This window comes from Typopeltis vanoorti, chromosome 19 (genome assembly GCF_054136105.1).
Source record: "Typopeltis vanoorti isolate ZY-2024b chromosome 19, IOZ_Tvanoo_1.0, whole genome shotgun sequence".
Lineage (NCBI taxonomy): Eukaryota > Metazoa > Arthropoda > Arachnida > Uropygi > Thelyphonidae > Typopeltis > Typopeltis vanoorti.
Window position 1 is genome coordinate 59,344,957 of NC_143567.1, and position 18,404 is coordinate 59,363,360.

Genomic DNA, 18,404 nt, shown 5'->3' on the forward strand with positions numbered 1-18,404 from the left:
CTCTTGTACCTGAGGTATAGCAGAAACAGGAGTAAATAAGTAGAACATGATTCAAAATCTTTAGAAACGATAATTTTTTTTTCAAGTTTTTCTCTTTTTAAACTCTGAATTTCTCCATCCATTTTCAAGGCCCACCTTTCCTAATTGGGCTGTGAGGGCAGCAACTGCAATAGGGACTTCCAATGGTCACGATCCTCCACCACCAAGCTCAGGTGTTCTGGTGGGACTCCCAGACGTGTCTACCCAAGGTTTTGGATATAATCTATCCAGCGAGTCCGTGGCCTTCCGGTTGGCTTCACACTCTCTGGCTTGGCAAAGAGGGCTTGATGGGGGGAGCCTCTCTTGTGGCATTATGACCAGGTGCCCGTACCATCGTAACTGTGATCTCTCAACACGGAGAAGCAGCGGTTGAGTATTGAGGATTTTCTGAATTGCAGAGCTTCTGACTCTATCGAGTATTGTCAGCCCCACAACCCCTTGAAGGAACCTCATTTCAGCCGGATTTGTGTCTCTGCATTCTTTCAGTCATTACTCAGCTCTCATGACCATAGGTGAGGATGGGGACATAGACTGTATTGAAGACAGCCAACTTTGCCTTCTGGCTTAACTCCCGCTTCAATACTACCAAACGGTCAAGCTCCTGCAGTGTTGTGCTTGCTGAGACAATTCAAGTATCTAGCTCTATGTCCCACTTTCCATCACTCGTGAGTATGGATCTAAGGTATTTAAACTTCTCCCCTGGCTCAGTGGGACTCCACTCACATGTAGAGTGCACTGGGATGGTTGTCTTGAGATCATAAATGATTCCGTTGGCCACACTGATCTTCATCCCAGCTTCTGCAAAAAAGCTACAAACCTAGTCAGGATCTGCTGGACTGGAAGGCATCTGTGACAGAGCCAAGCAGAACTAGGTCATTGCAAAAAGCAGACGTCCAATGCTACATCTTCCAATTCTGACACACTCACTGCCTCGGCTGTGCCTATCAATCCAGTTCATAAATATTATGAAAAGGAGGGGTGACAGAACACACACACACACACCCTTCGGGGAGACCAACAGAGACTGTGTACGGTTCAGACTTTGTGCTGTTTACCCTGACACAAAACTCTGGGCATTCATACAGGGACTTGATGGCAGCTAATAGTTGGCCCTCCACTCCATACTTCTGTACTACTTGCCAAAGCTCATCCTGAGGAACCCGATCATATGCCTTCTCCAAGTCCACAAAACATGTGTAGACATTCGTGGCATATTCCCAAGATTTCTCAAAGACTTGCCTTAAAGTGAAGATTTGGTCAGTTGTGCTTCTACCAGGATGAAAGATACATTGTTCTTCCTGGAACTTTGACTCAACTATGCTCCTGCACTGTCTTTCCAAGCACTTAGCATACACTTTCCCAGGCAAGCTGAGCAGAGAGATGCCACGATAGTTACTGCAATCCTTCTAGTCTCCCTTCTTAAAGACTGGTATTATTATGCCTGTCTGCCATTGCTTTGGTGCTCGCCCAGATATCCAAGCAGTGCCTGACACACTCGAGTCAGCCAGAGAACACCGTCTCGATTTAAGGCTTTTAGCATTTTGGGCCACCGTAGAGAACATTTGGAAAATAAGGTATGGTACTCCTGTACTTGAGGTATAGCAAAAACAGGAATAAATAAGTGGAACATGATTCAAAAATCTTTATAAATGATAATTTTTTTTTCAAGTTTTTCTATTTTTAAACTCTGAATTTCTATATATTTTATTATTATAATCTGAGAGAACCTTAGCATACTACATAGATGGCATCCCCAAGACACAAAAATACATTGTTATACTTAAATGTATATATCATCATCAAATTCCTGATATATACCCTCAAGGGTCTACAGGATATGATAGTACTACATGAAAAATTACATCATTACTAACTTCTTATCTACAATTTTCCTCCAAATCAGTCTGTTACCTGTCAAGATCTTATATTTCTATCTTCTAAGGCACCTTTTACTGTATCGATCCACCTATATCTTTGTCTTCCTCTGGGTCTATTTCCTGCTAACCTAGCAGAGAACACTTTTTTGCTAATCCTTCCTCTCCCATTCTGTTTAAGTGACCATACCATCTGAGATTAGCTCTGCTAACGTATTTCTGGATGCTGACAATGTCAAGTTCTTTCCTAATATCATCATTTTTAATATGATATTGCCAATGATGCCATCTGTTCACATCCCCTGACACAGATCTCAGATCCATAAGTTAAAATTTGCTTGAATACTGTCTTGTATACAGCTAATTTAGTGTTTAGGCTAATTTCTCTCTTATTCCATATAAATTTATTCAGTTGACTTCCTACCATACCAGCTTTATTGATTCTGTTGTCTATTTCCATATTTAATTTACCATCTTCACTAAAAACTGTGCCTAAGTAGCCGAAATGTTTTACTTTTTCTATATGTTCTCCATTCACAATGCAGTTGATATTTTCTTTGTCTTTTTAGTGCTGAGCCTCATAACCATATCTATTACAACAGTTATTCACTTTAGTAAGGGAATCTTGAAAACTTGTAGCAGATTTATTTAGAAGTATGACATCATCCGCATAAAGCAAAGAGCTGAGATTAACATCTCCAATTTTGATATCAGGTTTAATACTGCTTTCCTTCATAATGTGATCCATATAGATAATGAATAACAGAGGGGATAATGTACATCCTTGTCTGACATCATATTTAACATTAAACCACCTTCCTGTACTTCCTTCAATTCTAACTGCTGACTTACAACTCAAATAGAGGCTAAGTATTGCTTGATACAATGCCCCATCGACACTATATAACTGTAGCGTTTCGAATAGCTTCTCTCTTGGCATCTTGTCATATGCCTTTTCCAGATCTACAAAACTTAAATACAGATCTTTGATATATTCCCATCATTCTCAATTATCTGTTGTAAAGTGAAAATCTGATCCTGGCAGCCTCTATTTGGCCTGAATCCAGCTTGTTCTTCACCAAGCTTCTCTTCCACAATCCTTCTCAACCGTTTCTCAAGAATACTTGCATATATCTTACCAAGAACATTCATTAGAGAAATACTTCTGTAATTCTCACATTCAGTTTTATTTCCCTTTTTATATATGGGTACTATGAGAGATCTACTCTAATCATCTGGAATTCGTCGCTTTGTCCAGGTCTTCTGAACTATGCAGTGCAGCCACTGTAAGACTTTTATACCTCAATACTTGAGCATTTCTGGTCGAATATCATCTACTCCTGCTGTTTTTCCACATTTCATGCTTTTGATGGCTTTTTCTACTTCAAGTATAGATATGTATTCCTGATTGCATGCCTGGTCAGTGTTTTTTACAACTGTTCTGTCATCACTGCTTGTTTCATTTAGCAATTTTTCAAAGTAATTGCTCCATACTTCAAGGATATCTTTTTCTCCTGTTTTCATGTCACCTTTATCATCTCTAATTCCTTTTACAGCACTCGTTCCTCCATTTCTGAGCTTCTTCAACAACCGCCAGAATATCCTGCCATCTTTTTGATATTTATTTTCTATGTTGACATCAGGACCGTAGCGGAAGAACTTCGGCAGGATTCATGAAAATGAAAAATGACAATCTTCTGCATGAGGAATTGGAAGTGCTCAGTAAGGAGATACTGGAAGTTAAAACTGAGTTTAATGTGTTAAACAGAAAAATTAGGACTATAGAGATTACTTTAGCTGAAGTAACTAGAACAGGATTACATATGGGTGAGTCTTTGGTGAATGATGAAGTAATACAAAGTATGGGAGTGATTGGGAGTCAACAAAATAAAACCACAAGAGGTCTAGAAGAAACGAGATGTTGTGAGAGTGGGGGGGGGGTAAGTAAAAGAGCGTTGAGTAATGAAACTGGGAGAGTCATGCTGAATAGCGTAGAAAATGAGTCCATGAGTGACGCATGTGTGTACTTGAATGAAGTTAAGAGTGGTAAGATATATGGTAATTCTATGATTAAGGGTATGGAGAGCAGTATGCCTGAGCAGTGCCTGGCTGGTGGGACAATAGAAAGAGTGGCTTTAGAAATAAAGAGAGGGCATGATGCAGACAAGATGATAGTTATGGTGGGTACAAATGACCTGAGTGGTGGTATAAATCGGGTAGCAAAAGATTTAAGAACATTGTTAGATATTGTGAAGAATAAATTCGCAGAATAAATTGCAGAAGAGGTGGGATAAAAATCGGCATGGGACTACTGAAATTAGTGACTTGTATATCCGTTCTAAAGCCGGTACAAGAATTAGAGGGAATCTGCAATTTTTGTATACCAATGCAAGAAGCATTCGAAATAAGAGAGAAGAATTTTTGGCATTAGTCAGTGCAATCTCACCAAAAGTTGTAGGCATTAGTGAAACTTGGCTGTCAGCAGATGTGGTCATTGGAATTGAATGTGATGGGTACAATATTTTCAGGGAGGATAGAGAAGATAAAACAGGGGGAGGAGTATTGTTGATGATAGCTGATGTGTTGCAGCCAAAGAAAGTAGTATATCAAGATGATAGACATATGAATGATAGTTCATTTGAGGCGGTCTGGTGTGAAATAGTGACCAACACAACCAAATATACAGTTGGATGCTGCTATAGGCCAGGGAGAGATATTGAATTCATGCATCAGCAAATTAGTGCAATGAGTGCAGGTTTAGTGATTATTATAGGGGATTTTAATTATGGTGATATCAATTGGAAGGAGGAAATATCACATAGCAAAAAGGAAATGGAGTTATACATCTTCTACGAGATAATTACTTGAAACAGAACATAACTGAAGAGACACGTGGTGTGAGAGTGTTGGACCTGGTTATTGGTTCAGAGGATATAAGCATAAGTAAGGTGTCCTCGTTACCTCCAATTGTTGAAAGCGTCATGTGGTATTGACTTAGGAGGTTGCACAATCTGTGGATTTTTCTGTTAAGAAGGGGTTAGCAGTGTATGGGATAAAATCAGCGGATATCTGAGGAAAGCAATATCAGATTGTGTCCCCATGGTCAGGAAGACAAACAAGGTAGGCATTAGATGGATTAGACAAAAAAAAGAAAATGTTATGGAGAATGTACAAGGAGAAATGCGATCGATACACCCATGAGCAGTACAAGGCTCAAGCTAGGAAGGTTACCAGCATAGTAAGAAAAGCTAAATCAGATTATGAGAAGACCTTAGCCAATGACATCAAGGAAAATCCCAAAGAGTTCTTCTGCTATGTGGCAAGTAAAAAGAAGAATGACTTTTGTGGGTGCTGATGGTATTGAGGTGACAAAATCAGATGTAATAGTCAAATTACTGAGTGATCACTTTTCAAAAGTCTATAACCCAAGTGAGGATATCTCTGTACCTGTAATGTTAGAAATGAAGTTAAGAAATCAGAGGTATTTAATATATTGCAAAATTTAAATGCAAACACTGCTATAGGTTTAGATGGAATATCAGCTCGGGTGTTGCGTGAATGTGAAAAGGAATTGTCAAATCCCTTTTACTTGGATATTTAATTTAAGTTTGAACTCTGGTATGGTCCCTAGGGAGTGGAAGTTAGGCAAAGTGATTCCTTTGCATAAGGTGGCTCTAAAACTGCGGTAGTTAATTACAGACCAATCACCATCTCAGGAGTAGTGGTAAAGGCATTGGAAAAGTTGGTTAAAGACAAAATTCAAGAATGGGTGGATCAGGATATGATACTCTACAGAGGCCAACATGGTTTTGTTAAAGGTAGATCCTGCCTTAGCAATCTATTAACTTTTTATAATAGAATGACATCTGAGTTGGACAAAGGAACTGGCTACACAGTGGCACTTCTGGATTTTGCTAAGGCCTTTGACAGGATACCCCATGGTACACTGTTATGCAAATTGGAGCAGATGGGAATGGATACTATATTGGTGATATAGATAGGAGAATGGCTTAGGGAGAGATACCAGAAGGTGGTGTATGGAGGAGCCGAGTCCAGGATGAGGCAGGTGACCAGTGCTGTGCCTAAGGGCTCTGTGCTTGGGCCACTGTTGTTTAATTTGTATATAAATGGTATAGGAAATGGCTTAAAGGGAGATACTCAGTTGTTTGCTGATGATGCAAAGTTGGGTAGCGCAATAAAAAAATCAAGCTGATGAAAGTTTGCAGGATGATTTAAATAAGTTGATAGAATGGACAAAAGGAAATAACTGTCAGTTCAATATGGAAAAGTATAAAGTTATGCATTTTGGGATTAAAAGATTACCAGCTGTGTACTACATTGATGGAATGATACTCCAAGAGATTGATGAGACTAGGCACTTGGGGGGTGTTAGTGGATAGGGAGATGAAGTTCAGAGGACACATTGCTAAGGTGTCCAAGATTGCACATAGGATTACTTATTTATTGAAGAACACACTAACATCCAGAGGTAAAGAGGTTATTATTCCCCTTTATAAAGCGCTGATACTTCCACATTTGGATTACTCTGCTCAGGTCTGGTGACCTGGATTCCTTGGAGATGAGGAGGCTATGGAGAGGATTCAGAGAAGAGTGACTAAGTTAGTTAGTGATGTAAAAAAATGCTCCCTACATTGATAGATTGAGAGCTTGTGGATTGCAGAGGTTAGTTGATAGGCGGAGAAGAAGGGATATGATAGAAACATTTAAATTACTGAAAGGTTTTTATAGGAGTGATGCAGGGGAAATGTTTCAGCTGTGTGATAGTGATGGAAGAACAAGAGGTCATCCCTGGAAATTAAAGAAGAGTGTGGTTAACAAGAGTGTGAGAATGAGGTTTTTTGCCTGGAGGGTGGTGAATGAGTGGAATTCATTGCCTGACTTAGTTGTGAGTTCTTCATCTGTAAATGAATTCAAGAAGAGATATGACAGATATTATTTTGCTAGTTTGGGTCTCCCACGATGAGTCTACTGACTCCATGGAGATACGTAATAATAATAATAATAATAATGTTCTTACCAAAGTCCTCCCATGAGTTTTGTTTAGCTAGTTTTACACAGTGTTTAGCTTTCTTATATTTGTCTCTGTATTCTCTAAGAGCACAAGCTGACTTATTTGCCAGGAACTTTTGATATGCTTTCTTCTTTTCTTTTGCTGCCTCTTTAACTTCCTCTGTCTACCACGGAGTTCTGATTTTTCTATCCTTGCACACAACCAGTGGGCAGCCTGTGAAGTTTAAAGTGGGGGTGCTGCCTATACAAAATAATTAAAAAAATTCCTTTTATCCTAATTAGTAACCAATATATTAATAAATAAATCTACAGATTTATTTATTAATAAATTGGTTACTGATTAGGAAAAAAAGAATTTTTTAAAAATTATTTTGTATAGGCAGCACCCCAACTTTAAACTTCACAGGCCGCCACTGCGCACAACCTCACTACATGCCTCTCTCTCTGGCTGAATCAATCAGTGTTTTCTTCAGGGCTTGCTACTGAATCTCTAAGGTTTGGTTCCTGTTCTCAAACTCTTTCATTTTTTCTTCAATCATGTTTGTGTATTCTAGTCTACAGTTCTCATCTGAGAGCTGCTCAACTTTTATTCACTTTAAATAAAACTTTCTTACATGTTCTTCTTTTCAATATGAAATTCAATTTTATCCTGCTCAAGACTAAATGATGATCACTTCCAACTTCAAATCCTGTGTACACTCTGGTGTCCTGCACCAGGGAGAAAACATCACTATCAACAATAACATAGCCAATGAGACTTTTCTTATTCCTTGCCTCTTCTCTCCATGTGAATTTGTGCACATTTTTATGTTGGAACATGGTCTTAGTAATAACCAGTCCATGTCCTGAGCAGAAATCCAACAGATATTTGCCATTATTATTAGCTTTGCTCTTTTCTCCAAATTTTCCCTAAGTATTTTTGTATCGTTGACAATCATTTCCTACTCTGCTATTTAGATCCCCAACAAGGACCAACTTTTCCTTTTTTATTGTGTCAGTTGCTTTCTCTAAAGCCTCATAAAATTCTTTTACTTCTACCTTAGTAGAACTTTCTGTGGGGCCATAGACAAAATAAGTCTCATTGGCCAGTTCCCCATTCTGATATTTGCCCACATCACTCTACTTGAGACTGCCTGCCATTCAAGAAGATTAGCCTCGTATTTTGTGTTGAATACTGTTGCTACTCCTTCTTTTCCTTGATTGTCATTGCCTGAATATAACATTTTGTATTTATTGCTCAGAAAGATCTCACCAGTTTTTGTCTTTTTTGTTTCAGTCACCCCTATTATGTCTATCTGATACTTATCCAATTCCTCAGCTAGTTCCATTTCCTTGCCATTCAGGCTTCTTATGTTGATAGTACCAATCTTGAACTCTGGTGATGCTGAGTTGGGCTGAGTTTTAGGATTTGTTCCAGTAGCTGGCTTTTCGCTTTTTTGGGCGACCGGGTGATGCCTCAGGCGGCATGAAATTCTGTCATGTTGTACCATCATTTTTTATTTTGGTTTAAGCCAATAAAAATACAATTTGGTCTGCTAAATCCCAAATTGTCAGCCCATCCTCATTCGTTCAGTATTCAGGTAGATACCTAACAGGGTGCACCATGAGAAGGTGAGGATTGGCCATTAGGTCAGAAGCCCTGATCGGTTCTCTGCATTCCTTTAAAGGCTATGTGGAAGTCTCATCTTAGTTATATAGCTTTGACCCTTAAGCACCCCTATAGCTTAATCCATGCCTTGTTAGCTACATTTTCTATCTGTCCTAGAGGATACTCAGGAGCTATAGCTAAAGCAACTAAAGCTATGAGGCCAGTGTATTATATCTGTAATTATATATATATTTTTATGGCCCATTTGTCTGTTTTGTGGGAGAAAAAATCTGAGTTTCCAGGAGGGAAAAACCCCACTACACTCCTGTTCCTGAGTATACTCCCTCTATCTTCATATGCAACAGCAATATTTAATAGTTTTGAACTAATGGCTATTTGTTCTAACAATTTGCACTAGTAATACTTCATCATGATCAAGGGACAAATTATGAATGCTTCTCCCCAATGAATGTTCTACAGAAATGTTAGTTGACTGTTCTGTTATTGTTTATTACAATTGATTTTATGATTTCACATTATCAGATCCATGATGAGAGACACTCCATTAATAAAAAATGCAGCTAATCATCTCTGTCATGGAGGTAGATGATTGCACATAATGCTTTTAGATTTACATATGAGCACTTGGAAGAAATTCAGTGAATTTGGATTATACTTTTTTATCCCTTTTCTGGATATATTGTTTTTATAACATGGTGTGATGAATCTGGCAATTTGCAGAATAATTCCACAGAGAATGCAAATAATAATAATAATTTATTAGATACATATCATAAAATGTCTTCATTTTGTGCAAGTTGTTACCAGATTTGGTACTTGAAATTCTTATAAAAATTTGGTAAAGTATTCCTTTCAATCTATTTTCAGGGCTACAAATGGACAACATGTCAAAAAATATATATTGCAATAACTCTTGTGAAATTTAATAATCTTCAGGATTTGTGAAATGACAAGAAGCTGTCCATGTGGATAAATTCTGGCTAGAATCAGTTCATTTTTATTAGAAAAATTTGGCAAAAAAATTTTTTTTGAATGAATATCAATAATTCAGTTCTGGCTGGAGAGAATTTATGAAATTTTTTGTCAAGCACTCTATTATAATTTGTCAAATTTAGTTTCCATCAGACCATATGTTGTGGAAAAATGAAACAAAATGAAATGTCATGTGTGGAGTGCATTAAAAAAAAGTTGATGTTTCATACAATGAGTACATAGTGAAAATTATGTACATAGAATAATGTCCTGATATTCAACAAAATGATTATTAAAAGCCTCATTGATCATCTCTTTATGTTATTTGCATTGTTATCTACATATCAAAACAATATTTAGCAATAGAGCAACTTTTTCGATGAATTATGAAAGAAATTCATTGAAATTATTGGTGAACTGTTTTTTTTAATTGAGTGCTCTTACAATGAATTGGTGAAATCAAGTGAATGGTTTATTTGATGAATTAACTTTTTTTGATAAACTGCTGTTGGTTAAATTGTTGTTTAATGAAACGCCATTCGATAAACCTGCCTTTTGATTAACTATTTTCAATGCATTTTCCCATAACCATGGTTGGATTTCTTGCTATATGCATAGACTTAACCATTATGTTAGAATAACTTCAATTTCCCAAAAGAGGAACATAAGAACAACATTATAATTATTATTAACAACAGACCTCCATGGAGTCAAAAAAACTCATCATCTAACATCCGACCTCCATGGATTCAGAGACTCATCATGGGAGGTACACACTATTGCACACAATGCTCATTCAACCATACCTTAAAATGATTTAATGTGTCTACATTCACAACACATTCAGGCAATGTATTCCACTCACCAATCACTCTCCATGCAAAGAATCTTCTCCTCACACCCTCTTTATACAGTTTCCAACAATGACCTCTTGTTCTACTCCCCCCCCCTCCCATTTTATGAAAAATCTCTTCCATGTCAACCTGATAACAACCCCTGACTAGCTTATATGTCTCAATCATATTCCCCCCCTCTTCCTCCTATTCATGAGGCTTTACAATTTACATTCTCTCAATCTGTCCTTGTACTCCACATTCTAAAGATCACTGACAACTTTTGTGAATCTCCTCTGGACCCTTTTCAACATATCCTCATCACTGTAAAAACCCGGCAACCAGATCTGTGCAAATTATCCATATGAATCCTGATCAAGGCCTCATACAGTAGCATCATAACCTCTCTATTTCTGCATGTCAGGGCCCTCTGCATCATTGTATTATTTGATGTGACGTCTTCGCAACTTGTGCAATGTGGCCCCTTAATTTCAGGTCCTCGTCCACAATCACCTCTAGATCTATCATCTCCTCTACTTCCTTTAAAGTTTCCCGAACAAGTGTATTCTTTGCATCCCATCGTTGCTTACAAAATCTCAAAACCTTACACTTTGCAGCATTCAACTGACAGTTTCACTTACCTGCCCATTCATGCAATCTATTCAAGTCCTTTTGTAAGGCCATAACATTTGCTTGACTCTGCATTGCTCTCCCCAATTTTGCATCATCTGCAAACAGCTGCATATCACTAGTTAAATACATTCCAATATCATTAGCATACAAACTGAATAGTCTCATACAAACGATAGTCTCAAAACTGACCACTGCAGTATACCACTAGTGACCTTCCTCTTATGGGATACTGCATCTCCCCATATACAATTTTTTGATATCTATCTGACAGCCATTCACTGATCCAACTCAGAATCCAATCCCAACTGTTTCAATTTACTTAATAGTTTGTTGTGTGGGAGCCTATCAAAAGCTGTTGCAAAATCCAAGTACACCACCACTATATATGCATCACCTCTGTCCCAGGTATTTGTCACTTTGTTATAGTACATAAATCAGTTAGTAACATGATCTCTCCTTAACAAATCCATGCTGATAATCACAAGAATACTGCTGTTTTCAATCCAATTCTGTATCAAACTTCTCACCAATCTCTTTAGTATCCATGTGTTGAGGCTTAAGTGCTGTGAGCACATCTTGTTTGAGGTTTAATGGAATATTTAGAGCACCAGGAAAGGATTAAAACTAATTTTAATGCTTCCAATATTTCATCTCAGTCACTGAGACATCTTCAGGGATTACAAATAACTTTTGTAACACACACTCAAATACGACACAATACTAAACATAATATGCGGGTGACTCCTATAGGTAAGTCCTATCTATGTGGTGCACCCTATATGGACGTTTGTAGATGGCCTAGGATGTAAAGTGGAATCCCTGATAATTAATGTTTCCCAAATTTTGGGAAGTTTTATGCAATCATATTTGTTTAAATTCAGTTGATTTCTGAATGCCGCTGAAGATTCTAAAAACAGTCTTTCTTTTTTGAATTTACTATGGTGGAGCATGGTGGTTTTTCTCCAGGAGATCCTGTGGGTTATATCTAAAACATGGCTTGCAAGGCCAAATTTACCATAGTTGTGATTGCAGATGTATGATTTGTGTTCTTCTAAATCAGGGGTGAGGAACCTTTTTAGTATTATTATTATTATTATTATTATTATTATTATTATTAAACAAGACCTCATGGAGTCAAAGACTCATCTAGGAGGTCCTTTTATCTCACACACATCTCATCATACCGGGTCTTAAACACATTCAAACTCCTTGCAGACACCACACTCTCAGGCAAGGCATTCCAATCATTCACAACTCTGCACGAAAAAAACCTGCCTCTCACCCCCCTACTCACACCCTCTTTATACAGTTTCCAGGCATGACCTCTGGTTCTCCCCTGATCTCCCACTATTCTCTGTAGAACTTCTCCACCATTAATCCTATAACAACCCCTTACCAACTTGTAGGTCTCTATCATATCTCCCCTCTTCCTTCTCTCCACTAGACTCTGCAAATTACATCTTTTCAATCTTTCCTCATACTCGACATTCCAGAGGTCAGAAACTACCTTAGTCAGTCGCCTTTGGACCCTTTCCAACATCTCTTCATCCTTCTGAAAACCAGGTGACCAAATCTGGGCACAATAGTCCATGTGTGGCCTAATCAAAGCCTTATACAATGGAACAAGAATCTCCCTACTTCTACACGTCAGTGTCCTCCGCATCATTCCCAGAAGTCTTTGTGTTGTCTTCACAATTTTGGCGATGTGTCCCCTAAATTTTAGATCCTTATCCACTATCACTCCCAGATCTCTTATTTCCTCTACTTCCAACAATATATTCTCACCAAGCATAAATTCTGCATCCCATCTTTGTTTTCCAAATTTTAAAACCTTACATTTTGCAACATTGAACTCACATCCCCATTTGCTTGCCCAATCACTCAATTTATTCAAGTCTTCTTGCAAGGCCACAACATCTTCACTACTCTTTATGGTTCGTCCCAACTTTGCATCATCTGCAAACAACTGAATATCTCCATCCAAATCTTTGCCAATATCATTAACATACAAGTCAAATAGTAATGGCCCTAAAACAGATCCCTGAGGCACTCCACTAGTGACTTTCCTTTTCCTGGATATTGCACCCCCATACACAACTTGTTGATACCTATCAGATAGCCAGTCTCCAATCCAATGCACTAATCTAATATCCAACCCCATCTGCTCTAGTTTGACTGTCAACTTATCATGAGGTACTCTATCAAAAGCTTTTGCAAAATCCAAATATATTACTGTGTATCCTTCTCCTCTGTCCAAGGAAGCAGTCACTTTATTGTAATAAGTAAGTAGATTACTAAAACACGACCTCCCTTTAGCAAATCCATGCTGTCCATCAAAGATTATACCATTGTTGTCAACCCAACTCTGGATCCTAGTTCTCACAAGCTTCTCCAACAACTTAACCACAACACCTGACACACAGATAGGCCTATAGTTTGATGCTTGAGTTCGATCACCTCCTTTATGAAGTGGCACAATCTTGCCCTCCTTCCACTCTTTAGGGACTTGACCAAGTGCAAGACTCGTATTAAAAAAATATGTCAAGGCAGGTGTCAACTCTCTGGCACATTCCTTCAGAATACGCGGTGATATATTATCAAGTCCCACAGCCTTATTTACATCTAGTTTACTCAACTCCCCAAACACCTCTTCCTCACTTACAGTCAGTCTCTCCTCCCCATCATCAACTGCTCTTAATCTCTCCATGAAGTCACATTCACAAGATTGAAAGATCTTTATGAACTGCTCATTAAGTATCTCCACCACACATTCTGCAAAAGAGAAGTGGAAGTAACCAATTTCATGAGTTCTACAAAGACCAGGCAAGGAGAGTGACTTGGTTGGTGAGAGTAGCTAAAGAGAGGTATGAACAGCGGTTAGCTAATGAAGCTAAAAAGAATCCTAGGGAGTTCTTTCGATATGTAGCCAGCAAAAGAAAGAATGATTATGGAAGGATGACATTGATTGGAGGAAATGGTATAAAGACAGCTTCCACTTGATAATTACATCCTCCGATGAGATGACCAAATCCAAGACCCTTAATCCTCTTGTGCCCTCTGTTACATACTGTCTGAGGTAGTTATCCCTCAAAAAGATTGAAAGATCTTTATGAACTGCTCATTAAGTATCTCCACCACACATTCTGCAACAGCTGTCTTTATACCATTTCCTCCAATCAATGTCATCCTTCCATAATCATTCTTTCTTTTGCTGGCTACATATCGAAAGAACTCCCTAGGATTCTTTTTAGCTTCATTAGCTAACCGCTGTTCATACCTCTCTTTAGCTACTCTCACCAACCAAGTCACTCTCCTTGCCTGGTCTTTGTAGAACTCATGAAATTGGTTACTTCCACTTCTCTTATGCTGCCTCCACAATGCCCTTTTTCTCTGTATTGCATGCTTAATCTCTTTATTCATCCATCTCACACCTAACTTATTTAACCTTCTCACCCGTGGTATACATTTAGACATTGCATCCACTAAATATTTTTTGAAAATCCCCCAAGCTGCATTGATCTCTTTTCCAGCTAACTCCTCATTCCATGCTACACCTGCAAGCTGTCTCCTGAGCTCTTCATAATCACCCCCCTTGTAGTTCCACATATACCCTTTTTTCACTGGGGTCCTTGCACTGCTGGCAACCACCCAAGTAATCACCTCATGGTCACTTTCACCAATTGGTGGATGATTTGATACCTCATTGATAATTACATCCTCCGATGAGATGACCAAATCCAAGACCCTTAATCCTCTTGTGCCCTCTGTTACATACTGTCTGAGGTAGTTATCCCTCAAAAACTCAAGAAACTCATTTTCTTTACTTCCAGTTGCTATCTCTTCATTCCAGTCTATATTGCCATAATTAAAATCACCCATAATGATCACCCTTTTCTTATTTGCTTGGCTTATTTGACTATACATTTCACTATCACAACCATCCACATTACCAGGTCTATAACAACATCCCACCAAGTATTTGATTCTATTCACCTCTATCTCACACCATACTGCCTCAAAACCACTGGCCCCATTTCCCTCTTGCATCTCTACCTTGTATGGACATAACTCTTTCTCTATCATCAATAGTACTCCCCCTCCCTTTTTACCCCTTCTATCCTCACGAAACACATCATACCTTTCCATCTCTATTCCTGTCAAGATGTCATCCTCATCTAACCATGTCTCAATTATTCCGACAATCTCTGGGTGCACAGACGCAATTAGTGCAACCATTTCATCCGCCTTGTTTCTTATACTTCTAGCATTGGTATACAAACACAACAACTCATTTCTAGATCTACAGCTAGTTCCACTGATACCACTCACTCGATGTGATCTCTCCATGCTGGACTGGGGCCATTTCCCTTTCTGCTTCTTCATTTTAGAACCCTTTGCAATTCCATCTGTTTCCTTTTGATCCCTGATCATCCCATTAGTTTCCTGCCTACACATTCTCTCACCTCCTCTTGGAGCATCCACCTTTCTCATGCTGTGTATCCCTGTCCACCCTGAGCCTCGCCGTTTCCCTGCTCCTCTTGCACACCCATTCTCTCATTTTCTATACTCATACCACTCACTTCCACATTCATTTCCACTCCTTCAATCTCTCCTGTCTTACTCTCCTGCTCTTCCACATCACTCCCCTCTCGATCTGATTCATTCTCTCTATTCACTTCTCTACCTTCCAGCAGCAGTCTCTCCAAGCGACTCACACCATACCCACTCAAATGCAGTCCATCGCTCCCATACAGCTCACTTCGTCCCTCAAACTCATTCCACACATTAACAAACTCTACTCAAGGGCGAAAATTGCTAATTTAAAAACTTCCGTGGGCGACTGGCAAATTTTAACTCATATATATATAGTGTATGTAGTGTGCTGATTTACATATGCATACATCAGCAAAGGGGCGAATTGAAATAGACTCGCAGGGCTAGCTTGCAGGAACAGGGTACTTTATATACTTCAGGGACTGAGAGAGGAAGGAGCTGATCTTTGGTAGAACGGTTAAGGGGAGCAAGTTTATGGTGGGGCTTAAACCCTGTGTAGAGGTTGTACTTTTTTAAGGCCCTGGCTATTTTTTCTGATGTTTTTATTTTTATTTTTTAAAATTCTGTAACCACTGTAGCCATTGGAAAGGAAGGTGTTGTGTATGTGGTTGAGTTTGGTTGAAAGGGAGGTTCCCTTCCTAGACATCTTCCTAACAGTAACCTTTCCTTCACTGTATGTAGAAAACCTACTCACACGGGCAGATACACTCACAAACTCTCCAACCACCACACCTCTCAACAATATGGCATTATTAAAACTCTAACCAATAGAGCCCACAATCTTTGTTCCAGTTTAACCTTCCTTTCAACCGAACTCAACCACATACACAACACCTTCCTTTCCAATGGCTACAACGATTAGAGAATTAAAAAATAATCAGTTCCTACGCCATTCCCCGGCCATCTCTTTAGAAGGATTTCAGAAATCCCATCACCTACATCCATGGTACATCAGAAAAAATAGCCAGTGCTCATACTGCACTTTTGTTTTTCTTACTAACTGAGTGCTCCTCTGGCTTGTTCTTTATACTCTTCATGGAACTGATTACTAGCATTATTCATCTTGTACTGCCTCCAAAGTACCTTCTTCTTCCAGATTTTTTGCTTAAGCTCGCATTCATCCATTTTACACCTACCTTATCCAGCCTTTTGGCCTTCAGAATACATTCACATATTGATTCTGTTATGTATTTCTTTATCAGTTTCCAAGGCAGCATTTATTTCCTTACTGCTCAACTCCTCATTCCATACCATAGCTCCAAGCTGTCTCCAAAGCATGTGATAATCACTAGCCTTATGATTCCACATATATCCTTTCCTCTGTCTGCATATGACTAGCAACAACCCAGGTGATCACTTCATGATCACTTTCACCAACTGGAGGAAAGTCCGAAACCCCACTCACAATTACATCCTCTGATGATATGATCAGATCTAAAACTCTCGATCCTCGCATGCTCTCCTTTACATGCTGCCTGAGATAGTTATCTCTCAAGAACTTAAGAAATTAATTTTCCTTATTCCCAAATACTATTTCTTCATTCCAATCTATACTACCATAATTAAAATCACTCACAGTAATTACCCTTCCTTTGTTCACTAAGCCCAGTTGTTTATACATTTCTTCATCACCACCCTCACATTCCCTGGCATATAGCATCATCCAACTAAATATATCTTCCTGTCAACTTCTACATTACTCCACACGGCCTCATAACCAGTGACACTATTTCCCTCTTTTATGTCTACCTTATGTGGACCAGAAGTGCCTCTGTAGCACAACTGGAAGAAGGCTAGTACGTTGTGCCCTTCAATTGGAAAAGGCCTGAGTTCGATTCTCATTGTGATGAGAGGAATCTTTATATGTTTTTTTTTCCAATTGAAGATGAGTTAGCTGATCTCATATGGAGGTAGCAGGGTTTTTTTCTTCCCAAGACTCAAGTTTTTCATCCTGCATACAGACAAATCTGACCTTGAGAACACATGCAATTTACAGACAAAAAAATGCTAGTGGTGGTGGAGAGTAGATGGCATTGATGTAGATGATAATGGTAGTGGTGATTCAGTATGGTTGGTAATTGTGGTAGAGGCAGAGAGGTATAGAAGTAGGTGCCCTCCCTCGATGAGTCTTTGGACTCTTTGGAGGTGTCACATAATAATAATAGCATCATCAGCAGCACTCCCCCCCCCCCCTCTGTTCTTGTCCTTTCTATCCTTGCAAAAAATACTGTATCCTTTCATTTCTGATGGTTCAGAGAAAGGAGAAAAATTATCTCCTGGCTCAGATTAGAAAATCATACAAAATACTGGAGTTTGTGATATGCCAATGATTACCAGCAGTCAATATGATCAGCTAAAGAAGTGTATAAATGTAAGTGACCAGCACAAAAACAATGCTGCATCATTATGCTAGGCATAATAGCTAATGGTAGAAAATTTGCCACACACTGTGTTCAAAATAAAAACTATGCCTAGTAAAAAAAATCAACCAGGTATCATAATACAGTGACAAGTAAAAAAAAAGATGAATCACTGATGAGCTGGTTAATGAATGGTTCAACATCCAATTGTGCAGAAGAATTAGTGCAACACCAATCCATTGCTAGTCTTAGAGAGTTATCTTGGTAAACTTATTAATAAGGTGACAAAGATGAAAAGTATGATTTCTCATAATATTTCAAAGTATAATGAAAATGCAATACAGTTTCTTAATGCGGTTGCAAACTGTTTTTTAATAAATATTTTTACATAGCAATGCAGTGAGTGGATGAGAAATGACACAGCATTCAATAACTCAAAATGTTTTGAAGTGGGCAGTTCTGTTGGAAGTTTTCCAACAGAACTGCACATTTCAAATTT

The 18,404-nt window shown here is 38.6% G+C and overlaps 1 protein-coding gene across 4 annotated transcripts in view; it reads right to left on the reverse strand.

The window, feature by feature from the left end:
• Positions 1–18,404, reverse strand: part of LOC150096152 (uncharacterized) — a 520,274-nt gene that overhangs the window by 168,363 nt on the left and 333,507 nt on the right. The gene's annotated exons all lie outside the window — the stretch shown is intronic.